Below are 15,410 nucleotides of genomic sequence, written 5' to 3' on the forward strand. Positions count from 1 at the left end.
CCCCTTCCATTGAAAATATGCTTGGTTGAGAAATACGCGCCAAAATATTCCCGCTGATCAGTATGCTATGCCTGGGTTACTATCCTTTTGCGACGTTGGCTTGCGACGCCTCGACCATGGAGACGAAAAACAAACCGCCCAAAGGAAGAAAAAACCTCGAGAAAATGGATGTCATGACTTTAATTTGTTTCGAAAAACTACAAATTTTGTATGGAAGCCCTCCCTCCCTTAAGTCGGATGGAGTTTTGACTATTACAGAAACCATCCCCGGCCTCAAAAACCCTCAGATGCCAGTTTTGACGATGATCGGTTCAGTAGTTTCCGAGTCTATAGGGAACAGACAGACAGACAAACATTCATTTTTATATATATAGATTAAGTACAGTTCAATTCTTGGGAAAAAAAACATGGACTAAATAGAATGAAAACAACAAGGCTAAGTTCAATCATTTAATATGAAACTTATTTATTGAGTCTGATTTTGCCCATTAACTTAATTCGGGTTTTAAATTTATGTTTCCTGATTTATGAACTCTAATTTTGATTATCACCATAGTTTATCTTATAAGGGTATTGTGGTAAAACTTACATTTGAATTTCGAAATATTCGTAGGATCATTAACCTACATGAATATTCATGAAATTTTGAAAGTATTTAAAGCAGATTGTTCATTGTTTGTAGTCAGGGTTTACAAATGAAATCCTCATCATTTACTCAGGAATGTCTAATAAATGGTTTGTGAGCAGCGAAGCCATATCCTGAATGCGTTTTGGCTGAAAACTGAAAAAAGCTCAATTAATGACACTAGTTTAAAAAAATTTAAAAAAAGAATCCTGTGCCCCATCGACTGACCCGAATTTTAAATGTAAAATCAGGCGCTGAATTCGAAAATGAAATCAAAAAAATACTCAGTAGAACAGTTTTTCCATTATTTTTCAAATGTGAAATTTTGAAAAAATAAAAAAAAAGTACTTGTACTTATGTTCATATACCTCGGACTGCATAGCAACAATTTGTTATCTCTTTTTTTTTCTTGATACTGAATAAATTTGTTATCGGCCACCTGAACTTGATTTTTGCGTATGATCACCAGTATTGTTGATATTAATGAAGATGTGATAAAAAAATAATAAAGAAAATGCCTTTTTCGAGAGAAAATTTTGTTTTATCGACGGTTTTAGACTCGATGGTAACATTTTTAAATCTGGATCTGGATTTTTTTCTATGGACCGCAAATGTCAATTTGATAAAATGATTTCAAGTGATTATTTATCTAAATCGGTTGGAAATTTAAGAAGTTATGGTTATTTTTCTAAAACAGTAATATTTGCATTTTTGAATAATTTAACGAACTGCAGTGTACTAATCTTAATATAGGAAGAATAAAAAACGATAGATGTCACTTGCTTCGAGCTAAAATTGATCGTTAACTTACCAGAAGATCACACGCCAAACTTCAGTAAGATCTGACCATAGGGAGGGGTTTCTTGAGTCTCAAGCGTGAATGGTATTTTAAGGTATTTTGCTAGAGAGAAGCAAAACATACTGGTTTTTCATTGACAAATTTTCTCTTCATTGACTGTTTGCTTTTAATGAGTACTTTTCTTAAAGCCTAAATTGAGTCAAATATTTCACCCGAAGACTGCATTACGATTGAACTTAAAACAAAAAATTTATTGCGGTTCAAATATTGTATTTTGGCCGCAAATTGTCATCTAACACTTAATGAGTCCATTTAACGCGTTGCGTTTTAGATGACAATTTGCGGCCAAAATACAATATTTAGGTAAACTGCAATAATTTTTTTTTTATTAAAGTCCAATCGCAATGCAGTCTTCGGGTGAAATATTTGACTCTATTTAGGCTTTAAGAAAAATATTCATTAAAAGCAAACAGTCAATGAAGAAAAAAGTTATCAATGGAACAAAAAAATATTTTATTTTCGTTGCCCAGCAAACATTTATGAAGGTAGGGGAGATGAGGGCATAACGAGCACCCGAGGCATAATGAGAAGTCCATTTTTCTACATAAGTACGTATTTTCTTAAACAAATTTTCATGAGGACTTGTTTCGTACTACCTATAGTATTAATTTTTCAGCAAAAAAGAAATATCCTTTTCATATTTACAGAAATATTAAATAATAACCAGCAAGGTTCTCAAGTGACGAAAATATTATAATTTTTGAGCACCACCAAATAAGCTTTTATGACCTTTAAATCATCTTGATCTGAAATGTACGCACTGCAACATGATCTACACATTGTTTCTCAATTTACAACATCATAAAATTTTCGATTTTTCACTTTAATCTGTTTTAAAACGCTTTTTAACTTTAATTTGTTCACTAGAGGCGAACAGAGCACTTTCAATGAAGGCATATTGAGCATTTTCTGCCGGGGAATCTAGCAGCGAATTCGACTCGATGAAGTCAATTGAGTAATAGAGCTACAGCTTAACTTGTATCGTCTGACGATTTGGCCTATTGGTAAGATGTCGGAGAGGTAATCAGTAGACTCGAGTTCGATTCCTGTTCGAGGGGTTTTTTTTGCACATACCATTCATGATTGATTTTTTTATTGTTACATTATACGGCTAATAGCATCAAAGCATCATCCGTCAAACAAAACACCAGAAACATAATGTATGAACATGTGTTAATTCTTTGAATTCTACAAACAGACCTAGATTATTTTGTTTTTGCTTTGTTTGATGAATCTACGCCTCACCGTTTAGTGCAATCATGATCATAAATGATTAAAGAAGAAAAAAAAATCACCTCCACCAGGAATCGAACTCGAGCCTACTGATTATCTCTCCGACATCTAACCAATAGGCCAAATCGTCAGACGATACAAGTTGAGCTGTAGCTCTATTACTCAATTGACTTCATCGAGTCGAATTCGCTGCTAGATTCCCCGGCAGAAAATGCTCATTATGCCTTCATTAATGGTGCTCATACTGCCTCGGGGGGTTTCTCATTATGCCTCTACAGTGACTGGTTTTCAGCTTTCGGCAAATTTTTTTAAAATGCATCTTTAAACGTTTTTATCTACTTTTTCAAGTTTCATCCAATTAGACAATAGACTATTTGAGTGTCGGAACACGAATCAATGATGTAATTCACATATTACAGCTGTTCTCTATGGTTAAATAAGCATTTTCCTTAAGGTGCCCATTATGCCCTCATCTCCCCTATATCGCAGGAACAACAGAATTATTCAAACATTTATATCAGATGAAAATATTGTATTAAACTTACCAAAATAGCATATAGCTACAAAAGTGGAGGCGATATATCTACAATGACATGCCCAACAAAATTCAAAATGAACGATTTTAAGTAATTCGAGCAAAACGAAAAAAAAAATTCCTCGGCCGAGATATGAACTCCAGTCTTCCGAGTTCGCAATCTGGTATCTTACCACGATGCCAACTCATCAGTTGAAATGATCCACGCTATAGCTCTATAGGTGTGATTTTCTTTTTACGAACCGGTCAAAGGAAGAAAGGGAGAGATCGGATAGAGTTGATTGATGGACTGCCAATTTATCGAAAATCAGTTCACTCAAATCGTAAACGTCGAATAAGCATATTCCCAACTTTTTGGAGACATATTTACGAAATGGCTAAACTGCTATCCGACTCTACTATTTTTGGGCAAAGCTCGTAAATGAATGATAGAAAATCACTCAATACAAACTTGTTTACGATGGTTATTGAAAATGGTTTATAATCGATTTGGATTATCATTTCTATAACGATTTCATGTTAGCAGGTTGGTGTCTGAAAATTGACAAAATGACCGAAAAAGATGGCGTTTTTGCACGAAGATCGTGACCATCCCGGTTGAAAAAATGAAATTTTACTATGTCAGCTAAACTTTGGCTGATTGAAAGATTTATTCGAAGTAAAAAAAAAGTTTTTGGTTTCCGATGTCATATGTTGTGAATGGAAATATAATAAAAAATAAAAAATAAATGTTTTTCTTCGTGAAAACAAGCACTTTTTATTATTTCAATATCAGTTTAACAATAAACAATTCAATAAGACTTCAACAAAATGAGTAATCTTTGTTGCAAAATACCCATTTTAGAGGGCTTTTTTGTTATAAGGTCGTTTTCTGAAGAACATAAAAATCAAACTTAAATTTTAAAGAAGCATCTGATAGCAGACAGACATTTGGACAATTTCAAAATATCAAAGTTTATGAAAATCGGTTCAGTAGTTTTGATTTTATTTCCAAAATAATAATCTTGGTCTATATGACCCAAACCAGCTAATTGTCCTTTTTTTGCTGGGTAACTCTGGTAACCCTATTCAAAAATCTAAAAAGGAGAAAATGTAGAGCTTCACATTTTAGGAAAAGTCAGAAAATTTCATGTATCTAGCTAAATAAAATCGTTCCTGAGAAATCGCTTTGAGAAAGTATAGTTCGGGTCATATACACCCTAACCGTAAAGGAAGGTTGACAAGATACCCAAACAACCAAAAGTCCTATATTTGCTTAAAATCGTGCCTCCAAAGTTCGAATTTCACTCAACAAAGGTTCCAACGGGAATTGGTACCGAATTTTCTCGAATGTGAGCATGGAAGTTACAAAAAGTTTCCAAATAGCCTTTTTGTGCCAAGGCAATCCTATTACTCAGTATTGAAGTTACAAATAGGGCCTAGAATAGCCTTCTATGGACTTTAAGTTCCAAAAAGTTCGTCAAAAAGCCTTTTTTTGTGACACATCACACATCACATCCATTCAGTATAAAAGTTACAAATTGGGTCTCAAATAGTTTTTTATGGGCTTGAAGTTTCAACAACTTTCTCGAATAGCCTGTTTTGTGACATGTCAATCGCATCCATTCAGTATAAAAGTTACAAATTGGATCTCAAATAGCTTTCTATGGACTTGAAGTTCCAAAAAGTTCCTTAAATAGCCTTTTTGTGACATTTCAATCGCATCCATCCAGTATGAAAATTACAAATTAGGTCTCAAATAGCTTTCTATGGACTCGAAGTTCCAAAAAGGAGTACCACGAGTTTATCACACATTGAAAGTCAGTTGAAGCAATTCATGAATGAAATATCAAGATTAACTCAAGAATTTGTATTATTTATGCTCAACAGTTATAAACATGGAATTCAAATTTTTTTTAAACCAATGTTATTTTAACGGATGTTTAATTTATATGCAGTTTCGTAATGTTTCTGTGAACTTCAAAGTTTCAATAAAAACTTAAATTTTGGGCTGAATAAAACGAACGTCAGCACTTTGATTATGCTGATTAAGCTGTGTTTGACCTTTTTAACGAGACTTTTGGTTGCTTGGGCTCTAAAAAATCAATATACTCCCGATTTTCCGAAGATCAAATCCCAGATCATACCATCATAATATAAGTCACTGACATTGAAGTCCACGCCTCAGAGATGGGAGCCTTCAGAGAATCGACTCTCGGGTGAGATGATCCACAGGCCTTCTCTTGAACATACGCCCATATCAAATAGTCGAGGAATTTTAAATCCAGACTGATCACAGGTATAGATGCTGCTGCTTTTTCAACTTAGTCAGCAATCGTTTTGAGCGCGCCAATCGCAGTGGTTTAATTTGTTCTGTTATCAAAAGGCACTTTGGTCTTGCTCTTGACGATGCATTTAAGGCATCTTTGATCAATCATTAAAGAACTCGAAAAATTCGCTTCCTCAGCCAGCCTGCGGATTGATCATACTGGATACAGCTTCACTATCGTCTTGATCAATTTGAGTCGATTTGGGGTCATTTTTGAATTTCTCAAACCCTGGGGTCTAAAAAGCTTCGTCTTGGTCCAAAACTCATCCATGATTTTTTGCAGAATTTTTAAGTAAATTTTGACTTTTAGTTTTTTATGGGAAAATTGAATATTATGTACTGAAAAATCAACATCATTTTTGTTTCTTCTATGGAACCGAGCCAGCTGATGGTTTTTGTGCCAATTTATAAATTTCCTAAAGGCAATTTCCAGCTGAACAACTTTGTTGAAGAACGTAGTTTCGTTTTATTAGACAAAAAAAAATAGCTATTTAACAAGGGTATGTCTTTTTGCATTGATAAACAATAAATTCAATTGACACCACTGCTGGGTGCCTAGCAACAGGGTGAGTCAGTAGGGTGGGTGCATATTGTGCAAAAGTAGGCAAGGGGTACCAAAAGTTTCTCATTGGTGGGGGGTGGAGACGGAGCGTTTTTTGACAGCGAATTGTTCGTCTACCATGCCTACGATTACGATTGCCTGTCACAAGATGGACGATTCCGTGCATTCTTATAAGAACACACCTGAAGCTTTACCCGCCTTGCCTAGCAAGGTTTTGCATGACTACTTTTCATGCAGTAATTCGTGAGGCTCCAGCAGTGATGTAAATTTAATTTATTGTTTATCAATGCGAAAAGACATACCACTGTTAAACAGCTAATAACTTTTTTGTCTAATAAGATACGAAATTAAACACACACGCGCGAATGTGCGACCCCTGCCTGAACCAAAATTTTTTATTCTCTGCATAATCTAAAATTACCGTGTAGAGCTAATACACACACAAAAATAATTCTCAAAAACCGCCAAAAACAACCCAAAAAAGACTGCTAAAATTCTTTGCATTTTTTTATGGGTCATACTGTATACAGTTACCTATAGGTAAGTTCCACTTTGTTTTACAAACTTAAGCATTATGTATGCACTTTTTATGCTTAAGGCTATTATTACCAATGCGTTAAGGTTTGTGTACCAGCGCACGCTATACGCATTTCGCAAACCAATCTTTGTGTAAATAGTTTCGTTGAAATTTCGATCTCTGGGCAGCTGGGAAAGTCTGTTAGTTATCCTAAATATTTACTAAACCAAAAGCTTTTTACAGATAGCATAAACAAATGTTGATATTTGAAAAAATATACTAATTAGTGAAGTTTGTAAGTAGTAAAATCGAGCCAAAAAGTCCGCATCAAATCGATGAATGGGGAGAATCTAATTAATAGTTTGTGACTAGGAGTAACACATTTGCATAATTTATAACCACTGCCGAATGAGGAGCGGAAAAAAAATCACCAATTTCACCAACTCTCGATTCCATAAACAAGGTTAACGTTCTTATCCGAACGAATCCTATGGCTAGAGCATAAATCTTCCCGTCTGGTAGTCTCCGCCCTCGCGGAAGAACTTGCCTTATGCGGCTGGAGACACTAGTTATACGAGCGCTGTGCTGGCTGTATTTCCCATTAATACACAGCATCAGCACAGCACCCATAGAGACTGACACCGACTCTGGCTTGGTTGGTGCCCATCATTATCAGCAACAACACATCCCGGCTCGTAGATCTCTCGGAACGAGACTCTAGAAACGCACGGACGGACTGACCCCATACAATGGTGCCCCAATCCCCAACATATGGCCACGGACCACGGTCGACAGCCGGCAATAGACCAACAACATGAATCAGGCAGGAGGGCGTCTCTGAAATGCCGCAGCAAATGTTTGTTCGCTTCATGCTGCATTGAGAGTCGTTTTCATTCAGTCCTTCAGTTTATGGGGATACTACCATGGACATGGGACTTTCGGTCACCGAACGAAACTCCACGGGACGGAAAACCGAAGGGCGGGCGGCGGCGAGGGCACAACTCCTTGGGCGTAAATATTAAGAGTAAGTAAACAGGAACATCTTCCAGTGCATTTTGGTGTCACCCACCCATTGAACCTAGCTAGGGACGGTTGTTGTGAATAAACGAAAAGAGCCATTATCGATCAGATAGCTACCCAGATGCCTTCACGCTCGGTAAATAGAGCAAGCAGGGTAGTTCGGGCTAACCGAGTTACTGTGGACAATGCCCCAGGAGAGCTTCTAGCTTGAAAATTGTTTTTTTTCGAATCTGAATGGGGACGACCCCATTAATTTTTAGTAGTAGGTATAATTATTTAAAAAAAATTTCGATGTTACCTTTTTGAAACTTCCCAGCAAAACAAGAAAATACACAAAAAAAGTATGCTCGAAAGAATGTTTCGATTTTTTTTTATTCTGGATTCTTGACTACGGTCATACAGACATGATTTCAAAATTAACTAATGGGTAAGATAACATTACTATTTAAATTATTTTTCCCCTTGGGTTGCACTTTTAAACGTAGATTTAAATACAGTTGCGTTGCGTGGAACAATTTCTATTTCTAAACAAAGCACGAAAGAAGTTTCTATCAATTTACAACATTATTTGTGATAAATTTAGATTGTGTTAAAGAAAAAACCAAGAAAACATTGATTATGATGCCCTCCATACAAACATTCGACCAAAAAATAATGAAATCGTCTGCTGGGCGATAATGAACCTCATTTTCTACCTGGCACCATTTTTTATCACGTTCATCGATTTGGACGAAACTTGACCTGGTATTAGATTAAACATTTTTATGTCTTTGTACTAAATTTCAAGATTTTTCAATGAAAGTTGTCAAAGATATAGCAAAGGTAGTGAAGCAATTCCAAATTTCCCTTTTTTACGGGAATAGCTGTATCTTTGTATACTTCAAATTTTGTAGAGCGTTAGTTGGATAGTTGAAATAGATTGTGTGGAATTTTCATTAAAAAATATCAACCGATAGAGAAATGGCAGCATGTCAAATTTGGATGTGGGTGTGCAGCTTCACGTGATTTCATTCTTTTTTGAACGCAACTGTATACTTTTCGCGTGAGCTTTCTTTACATCGTATGAAACATCTTAAGATTTCACAGAAAACTGATGCAAATGTTATCAAAACAACTTTAAAATTTGTATTTCACAAATAGAATATGTTGTAGAGAGAATTTGTGAACAGTTTATGTCAGTTTTTGTATTTTTTTTGTAATAAAACTGTTTGTTTACATTTTGATTTAACACGACGTAATGAATGCTCACTAGACTGGCCCATAACGAAAAAAATCTTATATTCCACGCGGCACCCCCTAGTTTGGTGCTTTTAGGTGAAAAAATGACTTCCTGAAAGTTTCAGGTCATTTGGCAGAAGCACGAGCTGGCGCAAAGGACTTGAAATTTGTATGGAGATTATCGGCAAAACGTATGAAAAATCGACATAATTTCACTCTTTGTGTTCTAAAATATGTTTCCAGTATGCTAGAAAGCTCAGAACTTCAGGAATTGTAGTTCAAACAATGACAAACAAGTTTGTAGAAGATTGTGATGCGATACGAGTTGACTGTGATGAGTTATTGGCAATTGAATGTGTGATTTTTTCGCACTTCATCGATATATCGTGAACGGTGTATGGGCTAATAATCACACTAACTAAAAACTCCTTTCTTTCAACTTTTTGCAAAGATATTTGTTATAAAATAACTACAACTTTGCAGAGGACACAAACTTTCTAACTGTTATTCTGATTGTGTGACAATGCGATCAAGTTAGTACCTACTAATAATCCACCTATACACCGTTGACGATATATCGATGAAGTGCGAAAAAAATCAAATATTCAATTGCCAATAACTCATCACAGTCAACTCGTATCGCATCACAATTTTCCACAAACTTGTTTGTCATTGTTTGAACTACAATTCCTGAAATTCTGAGCTTTCTAGCATACTGGAAACATATTTTAGAACACAAATAGTGAAAGTATGTCAATTTTCCATACATTTTGCCGGAAATGTCCATACAAATTTCAAGTCCTTTGCGCCAGCTCGTGCTTCAGCCAAATGACCTGAAACTTTCAGAAAGTTATTTTTTCACCTCAATGCACCAATCTAAAGGGTGCCGCGTCGAAAAAAATGTTGTAAAAATCATCCAATTCAAATTTGGGCCAGTCTAATGCTCACGCGAGATATGATAGTCAAATATGTGCAAGAGACTGTTTAAAGTTCGACAATATAGGTGTGAAGGGTGATTTTGCTCAAATACTGTTCTACTTCTATTCAACAAAAACGAACAACTGATTACGCAGTTTCTTAGCTGGAGAGTAGAGGTTCAAACTCTGGAGCAGTTGTGGACATTCAACAGCGTTTGCCAAAATATCTTAGATCATGGGTGCTAACTTTTTGTGGCCCGCAAAGCACATTCCGGAATTATCAAATTCTAAGACCTGATTTTTATAAATTCTCAATTTTCGATTTGAAATAGTTAAAAATTATCTCAACCAAATCACATTCAGGTCATTATCCAAAATTGGATATTTACAGCTATTTCAACTGTTCGGAGCTCGATTTCTGTTTTTAAACATTGCTATGTTTGTTTTTTACTAACAGAATGAGGTATCATTATGACAGTTAAACCAAATTTATTAAGGTTAGTACAGTCAAACTTGGATAAGCGAGAGTCCAAGGGAATGATTTTTTCACTTCGAAAGGTTTCTCACTTATCCAGGTTCTTTTTTATGTAACACGAGGAACATATGAATTCATGAATGTGATCCAGAAAAGCAACCATTTAATGTGAATTTTGGTAAAAGTCCACTGATTTATGAGAAAGATACATAAATTTAATGTTCTCTGGGAATGGAAGAATATTTGACGAAGATCATTATGAATAACTATTTTATAAGTTTTCATTGGTAACACAATGGCATTTTCGTACTTAAAACATTATTACGAAAATTTGATTACCTATCTCTAATTTCCTTAGTCTATCCTAGAAAATTGCTCTCGCTTAAAAAGGTCATTGTGAGAAAAATCTTCAGAAGGATACGGTATTATTCAACAATTCCATTCTTCAGTGTTTTTAGAAATACCAAACTATTTTTTCCAGAAGAATGGTAAACTTGAAAACTTTAGAAAAGGGGTGTTGATTTTTTTTAAATTAGGGGATCATAAATTGACTGAGTAGATGTCCATTGCACAGTGGTGCAGAACATCAATCTAGCTGTACGAAATTAATAGCGCCCAGGGATGAAGAGATAGACATTCGGTGTCTTCAGCAACATTGTTCAATTTTACATGGATCATATTCTAGTATCAAATTTTTGCCGAGTGGTCCACCGATAGCGAGATCAAAAATGCTAACTTTTTTGTTTTTTTAATTAGGGTTTTGATGTCTTCGACAAAGTTGTTTATCTGATTAAAATACATAAATTTGTTGAATATGTCAAAGTCCTATCACACCATCCTCGGGAGTTACAGTCAAAGTAAAAAAAATCTCTTGAAAAAACAGTTTTTTGAACCTGGCACGTTGTAGATTGGATAAAATGGTTCGCTGTTTTTGAAACAAAGTTGTAACAAGCCACGATCTACAATTGTCTCAAACATTATGATGGGTTTAGAAGTTGCTGAAGCCCTATAGAAAGCATTCAGTGTATTTTATTGGCAATTTTGGAAGGCTCCTCCATCGAAAAGTGCACATTTTCGCATTATCCTCTTTTTTGTGATTATTTTTGATGATAAGCGGAACCATTTCCATTTGAAATAAGCGGGGAAATCGGTGGAACTAGTAGAAATTTGAATGATTTAAAATACACTTTTTATATGAAAACTACCTATTTTGTTTATAGAAAAAACGTTGAAAACATTTAATTTATTAATAAAGTGTTGCAGTTTTCTTTTATATACTTTGTTTTTTTTAAAAAGACATTTAAATTCGTTTTTTTTCGAATAATTTAAACTCCACAAAAACAAAAAAAGTTAGCATTTTTATGTCGCTATCGGTGGACCCCTCGGCAAAAATTTTGATACTAGAATATGATCCATGTAAAATTGAACAATGTTGCTGAAGACACCGAATGTCTATCTCTTTATCCCTGGACGCTATTAATTTCGTACAGCTAGATTGATGTTCTGCACCACTGTGCATTGTAATCACACGAATTGAAAAAAAAGAGTTGATCAAACTTAGGAGGTTTTGAACCCCCCTAAATAAAAATAGTAACTATTTGTTGTTTATAATTTGGAAGAATGAATTCAGTAGGGGAGAGTGGGGTATCGTGGGCCATGGGGAAACGTGGGCCACTTTTAATATCTCAGATGTGTGTTGAGATAAAAATCTCAAATCAACTGTCATCGTCGTCGCTTTGCGTGAGCATATATTCCTATATGTTGTTGACTGAAATACGTATCATATGCTTGTTTTATTTATCAAGCTATAAAAAGGTAGAAAAATTTACTTACATAATTAAAAAAACACCCGCTAGTTTCATCGATAGGGAGCCTAAAGTGCATAAGAAAAAATATGCTCATACTCTTATGATCTTAGTTTTGTCATGATCTTTCACGTGGAAAAAGAATTTTTGATGAAACATCAATAAGTCACACAAACGCAACCAATTTGCAAATCATAGCTTGTGGGGAATCGTGGGCCACACATCTTAAATCACCTAAATTTTAATGTTTTTATACACATTCAGAACTTAAAATACGTTTTACCTATCTGTAAAGTTTTCTTATGCCAAATGAAGAGTTATGAAAAATATTTTGTCCATCCTATATACGAAATTTTGCCAAAACGTTCGCGAGCCAGGTTTTGGAATTAATGCGGTCATACACAGCTCTGTTTTTTATTTCATCATCTGAAATTGCTTTTAAATAACGAAATGAATTAGAAAATCACAGATTTGGGTCAACTCATAAACTTTGCATGTTATTAGGTTAATTTGGATTTGGTGGCCCACAATTCGCCACCATTTTTCAAAATCCAAAAAATATTGCTTTTTTTCAAACAGTCAGAATTTGGGAAAAATGACTTATTAAAAATTTTCAAAAAATACCTCATGATACCTTGAAAATGTAGAAAACCATACCATTTTTTATTTTCATTTTATCTTTCATAATAAAGAAGTTATGGAACAAGGTTGTACTCCATTTACCCGAAAACCATTGCCCAGAATGAAAAATCCCCAGAATTCCAATCGCCAGAAAGAACCATTCCCCAGAATTTTTTTCCCCAGACGAACCATTCCCCAGAAAAATTTTCGCCAGAATGTACCATTTCCCAGAAATTTTTTCACCAGAATGAACCATGTACCAGAAATGTTTTCGCCAAAAGGACCATTTCCTAGAAAATTGAAAACATTTATCCTTACTAGAAATTATTTTAAAAAAAAGGAATTTTTACAAAAAAAATGGGGTTTCCTAACTTTATTCTTTTGCGGCAAGGCCGCAACCAACGAGGGTGAAGGGGCTGAGGCGGCACAAAGCCGCCGAAGCTCCCAAATCCGAGGAGGCCGCCGACCCGCCGTCGGAAGCGGCGGCCCTAAGACATTGGTCTAGGTCTGCCGGGGCTTCCTAGGTCTGCGTGAAAGCTAGGGGTGATTCCTTAGCCCCGTCCGCCACGCGACAGCGTGAAGGACAAAACGTCTTTCAAGTTCGAACGCGCAGCGTGAGGAGTCGGATACCAAAACGGTTTTTTAAAGGACCATGGTAAGCATTGAATCAATTAAACTACCCAAACCATAAACAAAGCACAATATTGGTTCTAAAATAAATTTAGTTGGAAAATTTCAAAGTCGTAGTTTCATTTAAAAAATCATTTTGAAAAAATTAATTTCGAATCTTATGAAATATTTAAGAATTCATTAGAAACAAAAAAAAACAAATAAAAATACTAGGGGAAAAAATCTGGGATTTGTACCATTCTGGTAAATGTTCCATTCTGGGGAAAAAAATTCTGGGAAATGGTCCATTCTGGGAAAAAAATTTCTGGTAAATGGTGCGTTCTGGGGAATTTTTTTCTGGGAAATGGTTCATTCTGGGGTTTGATTTCGGGTATTTGTCATTCTGGGAAAAATTCATTCTGGGCAATGGTTTTCGGGTAAATGGGATACAATCATGGAACAACGAAAAAAAGTGGCTCATGATTCCCCACTCTCCCATATGTTTTGCGTTTCAATGGGTTCAAAAAACAATACCAAAAATGCACAATAAATAAGAAAATTGATTTTTTAAAACAATATCCTACTTATGACAATAAAAAAAAAACTCGGATAAATGATAAGCTCGACTGTAACAATTCTTAATTAATCAGAATTCAAGTTTCAATTCAATGCTTTTGCCTGTAAGTCATTAACAAATAATTCAAAATGATATTTCTTATTTAGTATGGGAGAGTGGGGAATCATGGGCCACTTTTTTTCGTTGTTCCATAATTTCTTTATTATAAAAGATAAAATGAAAATAAAAAATGGTATGGCTTTCTACATTTACAAGGTATCATAAGGTATATTTTTTAAATTTTTAATAAGTTATTTTCCCCAAATTCTGACTGTTTGAAAAAAAGCAATAATTTTTGGATTTTGAAAAATGGTGAGGAATCGTGGGCCACCAAATCCAAATTGACCAAATAACATGCAAAGTTTATGAGTTGACCCAAATCTGTGATTTTCTAATTCATTTCGTTATTTTAAAGGAATTCCAGATAATGAATTAAAAAAGAGAGCTGTGTATGATCCTATAGATTCCAAAACCTGGCTCGCGAACGTTTTGGCAAAATTTCTTATATAGGATGGACAAAATATTTTTCATAACTCTTCATTTGGCATAAGAAAACTTTACAGATAGGAAAAACGTATTTTAAGTTCTGAATGTGTATAAAAACATTAAAATATAGGTTATTCAAGATGTGCGGCCCATGATTCCTCACAAGCTATGATTTGCAAATTGATAGCGTTTGTGAGACTTATTGATGTTTCATCAAAAATTCCTTTTCCACGTGAAAGACCATGACAAAGCTAAGATCATAAGCGTATGAGCGTTTTTTTATAATGTTAGTAAATTTTTCTAACTTTTATAAGCTTGATAAATAAAATAAGGATATGATGCGTATTTCAGTCAACAACATATAGGAATATATGCTCACGCAAAGCGACGACGATGACAGATGGATTGAGATTTTTATCACAACACACATCTGAGATATTAAAAGTGGCAGAAAATTACATAAAAACAAATTTTTAGCGATATAATTCACAAATTTGAAATCAATATTTTTTAAAGCCCCAAAAAACGAATTCGAATTAAAATTTTGAATGAAAACTTGTTAACTTAAACCATTTGTTCAAAACAACAATTTGATATTAAAAAAAGAAAATGTTTAATTTTGTTTCAAGAATACCAATGATCAAAGTCAGAGATGAAACCATATCCAAATTTCTCCAGTTATCAAAATAAAAGGCTAAATGTTGCAACTTCGAATCATTTTTCGAACTTTCCATACATTTATTAAAAAATTAGAAGGATTAAAAAAAGCAGATTTAAAATAATAAAAAAAGTGAAAAGTTATTGCTTAAAATTTCAGACTCGGAATATTTTGTCGCCATCAATATTGGATCCTGGAAAGGACAAAACAATGATTAAGAAGATTAAGTTTTCAAAACAAAAATTTAAAATTAAATGATTAAGAAGATTTAGTTTTTAACAAAAAATAAAAATTTATATACAAAAAGAAAGTTATTTGAAAAAAATTATTAAATAGTAGATTTAGA

At 34.3% G+C, this 15,410-nt stretch overlaps 1 protein-coding gene across 1 annotated transcript in view; it reads left to right on the plus strand.

Annotated features, from left to right (window-relative positions):
- LOC129745489 (ankyrin repeat and BTB/POZ domain-containing protein 2) overlaps nt 1–15,410 on the plus strand; it is a 394,509-nt gene that overhangs the window by 13,117 nt on the left and 365,982 nt on the right. The gene's annotated exons all lie outside the window — the stretch shown is intronic.

Source organism: Uranotaenia lowii, chromosome 2 (assembly GCF_029784155.1).
Source record: "Uranotaenia lowii strain MFRU-FL chromosome 2, ASM2978415v1, whole genome shotgun sequence".
NCBI classification, from domain to species: domain Eukaryota; kingdom Metazoa; phylum Arthropoda; class Insecta; order Diptera; family Culicidae; genus Uranotaenia; species Uranotaenia lowii.